Source organism: Carlito syrichta, unplaced genomic scaffold, assembly GCF_000164805.1.
Source record: "Carlito syrichta isolate Samal-C Ts95f unplaced genomic scaffold, Tarsius_syrichta-2.0.1 Scaffold314025, whole genome shotgun sequence".
In the NCBI taxonomy this organism is placed as follows: domain Eukaryota; kingdom Metazoa; phylum Chordata; class Mammalia; order Primates; family Tarsiidae; genus Carlito; species Carlito syrichta.
In genome coordinates this window covers 116,260-121,942 of record NW_007258121.1, presented here as the reverse complement: position 1 = coordinate 121,942, position 5,683 = coordinate 116,260, and positions in this window count along the sequence as shown.

Here is a 5,683-nt window from a genome sequence, read left to right as displayed (position 1 = left end):
ACTCACCTCAACCTCCCAAAGGTGCGGGATTACAGGCTGAGCCACCGAGCCCGGCTGGAGTATGAATTTAAATAAAATCATTGGAAATTTCCCTAGATAGAAAATCATAATGTTGAAAATATGTAACATCTGTCCAAAGAGTTCTTAAAGTTTCTCAAATAACAAATCACTACTCTCATGTACTCCCAACCATGATGCAAAAAGAAAACTTAAAAAACGTTTTGACATGGATTTCAAATAAATAAGCAGATATTTGTACATCTTCAAAAAGCACAAGAAAGGTAGTCAGATCATGAAGTCTCTAACAAACCATTAAGTGGACTTTGATTTCCACTGTAAACTTGAAAGGAAATCACTGATGAAGAAGAAGAGTTTTTAGAGAATTTCAGAACATGGAATAACAGATGTCCTTTGTGACAGCAACAGAAAGAATCCCGGGCTTCTCAAAAGCCACTTCCATTGGAGCAGACCACCTTCCCACACCACACTTCAAGCTCCGCTTCCTCAAACTGTGTCATCTGCTTCATTCACTGCCACCTACCTGTAGGTTTGGCCAACATGCTCTGTCTCTTCACATCTCAGGACTCTTTCTGTTGCTCCCACACATGATCAGGTCTGCTGTAGAGACAGTAAGTCCTGTTTAATTAGAAAAAAGTAACATGACTCTTGCTGGGGTACTTCAATTGCAAGCCTAGTATTGTGATCAGTAGAGAACACATTATACAGGATTCTAGAAAATCAATCTGAAAGTACTTTTTCCCAATAAAACATTTAGAACATTTAGATAGAATTTTAAATTTATGGGTTCTCTTTTTTAATTTGTGTTGTAGTCTCACTCTGTCACCCAAGCTGGAGTGCAGTGGCAAGCTCATGGCCACCCAAGCATTGACCTGCTGGGTTCAGGTGATTCTTCCCCCTCAGTCTTCCTAGTAGCCAGAACTGCAGGTGTGCCCTAAACCCATTTTTGTTGTTGTTGTAGAGATAGGGTCTTGCCAAGTTGCCCAGGCTGTTCTTGAACCCATGGGCTCAGGAAATTCTCTCACTTCAGTCTCCCAAAGTGCTGACGTTACAGGGTTGAGCCACTGCACCTGGCCTTAAATTTGTGACTTCTTAGTTCAGTACTAGTGAGCCAAAAACTCTCAACAACAATTGGAATGAGATGTGGGCAATGATATTCTATGCCACGAAATTTCTGATCTTACAAATCATATAGATAGAAGGACACTGGTCAATTCAAAATAGAGAATGCTGCATGTCAAAATGAAACCTCTTTAAGTTTTTTTTATGTTAACAAATCACCAACTTTTCTTTGATAGCAGGTATCTGAAACTCATTCGTGGAAAGCAGAAATTCCCAGAAAACATTCTACAAAGGAAGGACATGAAATCCTCAGTATGAAGTAGGGATTGGGTGTTGAGTTCCCTCACCCAGAAAAACCAGGTTTCTGTGGTTCTCTAACATCACATTCTTGTACTATATCCACTGAGGGGGTTTCAGGCATTCCCACTTCTCTGGAGATAATTCCATGGCCTCATCTTTGAATGTCAACAGCCCCTGAAAACAACAATAACACACATTCAACGAGTGGCCAAGTCACCATGGCCTCTAGATAAAGCAAGAACAAAGAGAACAGCTGACATGACAACTATAATTGTGCAATAAGATCATTTGTAACACAGAAATATCCTCTAATGCATTAAGTGTAAGAAAAAAAGATTAAATAAAAAACACTCAGTGTAGACACTCTATTTTTGTGAGTAATGCAGCATAAGTTTAGATGCCAACACAGGCATGTACATTTTCAGTGCTATGTTTACAACACAGAATATGTTACAAATACTGCTCAGATGGAAAACTCCTAGTGAGTTGGAAGGTCCCCGTCAAGTTTTAATGTGTACAACAATGACTTGAATATCTTGTTAAAATGCAAATTCTGATTCGGAAGACATGGATTTAGCCTGAAGTTCAGCACTTATTTTTCGCTGGTCGGTCTCATTCTTACCCATGATAGGTGCAGTGGCATAATCACAACTTAGTGCACCCTCAATCTGGGCTGAAAGAATGCATCCTCTCTGCCATTCCAAGTAGCTTGGACAAATTGGTATCAGGTACCAAGTCAAACAGGTGCAACACAACATTCATGGTGATATCTTTTGGCCAAAATATATAGTAATTTTTTATTATTTTCTGAGTTGGAGTCTCACTCCTTTCACCCAGGCTGGAGTGCAGTGGCATGGTCAAGGCCACTGCAGCCTCAACCTGCTGGGCTTAGACAATCCTTCCACTTTAGCCTTCCAAGCAGCTAGAACTACTGTTGCACACAACCATGCCCAAATAGTTTTTGTGATTTATTGTAGAGAAAAGGTGTCACCAAGTTGCCCAAGCTGGTCTCAAAACCCAGGCTCAGATAATTTTGTCACCTCAGCTTTCCAAAGTGCTGGGATTATAGGCTGAGTTACCACGCCTGGGCAATATAGTAATTTATAATCTCAATTTAATAATAAAGAAACATGTTAGGCAGAAATTAGCCTCCAGGTATTTCCCATGGCATGTAATCTCTAAAAGTATATTTATATTATTTGCTTTTAGCATTCTAGAGAGCAAGTCTTTTCTAATTATTCTTTATTCAGACTTTCCTGAGTTATTCTGGGCCATCCTGTTTAAATGTACATTTTATTAACCATCTTCTGCATGGAGCTCATGGAGCATCTAGACAGAACCTTTACAGTATATGTTCTGGCTAGGTGCGGAAGCTCATGCCTATAATCCCAGCACTTTGGGAGACTGAGGAACGAGGATTTTCTTAACCCACCAGTGCAAGAGCACCCTGGGCAACTTGGCAAGACCTCGCCTTTACAATAAATCAAAAAATTAACTAGGTTGTGGTGGCAATGAATGTAACATTGCAGTTCAACCTGGGCAACAGAGGGAGACAACAACTAAAAAAAAAAAGTTTCCATCCTTCTTTAAGATCTGAGTATCTACCCAATCTCCAATGGGATTCTTGGTTACCGTGCATTCCCATGATCCCCAGTCACAAGGGAATATTTTTAATACTATAGGTCATATATTCGTGGTGAGAACAGTTCATGGCAACTAAGCAGTTTGAATGACGAGAACAGAGGAGACTATGTAGGGAGCGGTGTCTGGCACACCGATTGACTATCATAGGAAGAACAAAAGTAGTTGAAACAAACTCATTAGGCAGGACCCTCACAAGGACAGCAGGATGGTTTGCAAGTTTTAAACACATGACATCCCTTCTGACCTGGGACACATTTACCTGAAAAGCAGCCATTTGTTCCTTTTCCTCCTACTGATCTGGGATTTCTTCTCAGGTGAAATTATCTAATCAAGTCAAACCTACATGTTGCAAATATGCCTTTATTTATTTCAAAATTAAATTGAATGTATTTATTTTTTGTCAGAGTCTTACCACCCTCTCGGGAGCCGCTGCACTTGCTCTCCTGTATGCCTGAGATTCTCTTTGATTTGTGGATTCTTCCACCATCTCCTTGAGGTGGGTTTACCTTGTCCTTTGGAATAGTTTTCCTTCCTTCACAAGTGCAAGATCATCCAGAGGACAGGAATCATTTCTGCCTTTTCCCCTCAAGAATAGTGATTTGTCAAAAAATGCACAGAAACCGGTCTCCAAACTAAAATAGATTTCCTGAAAATTACTAATTAAAAAAATAAAGTTTAGATTTAATCAACCACAAAAGGGACAGTCAACTGTCAAAATTCTGACATAACTCCATTTTAGATGGAGGGGGGAACTCTGGCCTCTTTGCAAGCTTGCACGTAGCTAAAATGATTTTGAAATGCTGAAGAGATAATGTAGACACAAGTATGCAGCTCTCCATATGGACTCCGGGAATGTGGAAGTATGTGTGCTAATTCTGTTTTGTTAAATAAAGGACCAAGGAGACCGTGAACCAAGGAACAAGAGAATTCACCACTTTCCAGGATTCCTCTCTTCCTCCAGATGTCTGCAGGTCTACGCCACCTCTTGTTCTCGGACCCCCTCAGTCCCTCAGCCTGAATAAAAATTGTAAAAAAAGCATACACGACCCAGGAGGGGTATTTAGGAAGCCAACTCCTCATCTCCTCAATTTTAAAGTCCCTTCTAAATGAAGTCACAGCCCCTGTTCCAACTGCATGTCTCACCAAATCAGGTTTGAACCTGGTGACACAAACGGCCAATGACCTGATGTCATTTCCACCCAAATAATCCAGATAAGGCGATGGCAGGACTGTCACCCTCCAGCACCTGCCCATGGCCGGCTGCCCCCACCCCTTCTCAAAGTCTTTCTCCCAGCCCCACCAAAACCCAGGAGAGCAGGCCAGGCTCGCACTGACAGAAAGACCAGTTTGCCACAGCTGGGCCATCTGGCTCTATCCCCACCTTTTCACACTCGCCACCATACTTATCATCTCCCAGCTTCTGGGTGTATCGGCATCCTCCCCACGAACACTCAGAACCTGCAGGTCACAAGGTGACAGAGACTAAAGCGAAGATACACGACACGTGTCATGAGATTTACTTTGTGGGGAGAAAGCTCAATCAGAAAGAAGGTGGAAGGAGGAGTGGGGTGGTGGCACCAGCAGATCCCAAGTCAGAATGTCTCACTCTGAAGTCAGCCTGCTCTTAGGAGGGACATGAAGAGGGGTGTGTGTTAGCTCAAGTGTGCGGTGGGTTAGAGTTTGGGAGTCTGGGAGAAGGAGGAAGACTTAAAGCTTGGTTTGCATGAGTTTTGTTTGAACCACTGAAGACAAAAGTGTCTATCTGATCATTTATGAGGCAGAAAATGGAAAATTGCAGTGTCTGTGAGTGGCTTTGAAGTAGAGGAAAGGGGAAAGAAACATCACTTAAGTCCTCATGGGAAAGGGGATTCTTTGCAGCAAGCTGCTCTTGCAGAATATGAATGCTGGGGCATTTTCTTTTTTTGTTTGTTTTACTTTATTGTAGCGACAAGGTCTCACCAGGTTGCCTGGGCTGGTCTTGAACTAGTGGGCTTAGGCAATCCACTCACCTTGGCTTTCCAAAGTGCTGGGATTACAGGCTGAGCCGAGCCCGACCTGCTTCCTTTTTCTTTATGAAATGTTCCTGCTGTTTAATTCCAGTTTGTACAAGTATATAAGAATGTTATACCATCACTTTAATACAATATGTTTATTTCCCGTAGTTGTAAGTCTGAGTGGATTGAATAATGTGATCTGAAGAAAAAAGATAATACTTTCTTTTTTTTGTTTGAGTTGCAATCTTACTGTGTCACACAGTCTGGAGTGCAGTGGCACAATCACGGCCACCCCAACATCGACCTGGTGGGCTCTGGCAATCCATTTGCCTCAGCCTTCAAAGTAGCTGGAACTACAGGCACATGCTACCACATACATCTAAATTTTTAAAATATTGTAGAGATGAGGAATCACCAGGTGACCAGGCTGGTCTTGATCCCATGGGCTCAGGTGATCCACTCACCACAGCCTCCCAAAATGCTGAACCACCAAGCCCAGCTGATAATACTTTCAACAAATTATTTTTTAATGCTGAGTTAAGTAATAAGAATATAACTCTCCATGGACCAAGAATGAATATACCCAGATGGGATTGGCTGTAGTTTCCTGTTTACCAAGCTGTTACTTGGGTAGAGTGAGGAGTAGGTTTGGAGAAACACACGTG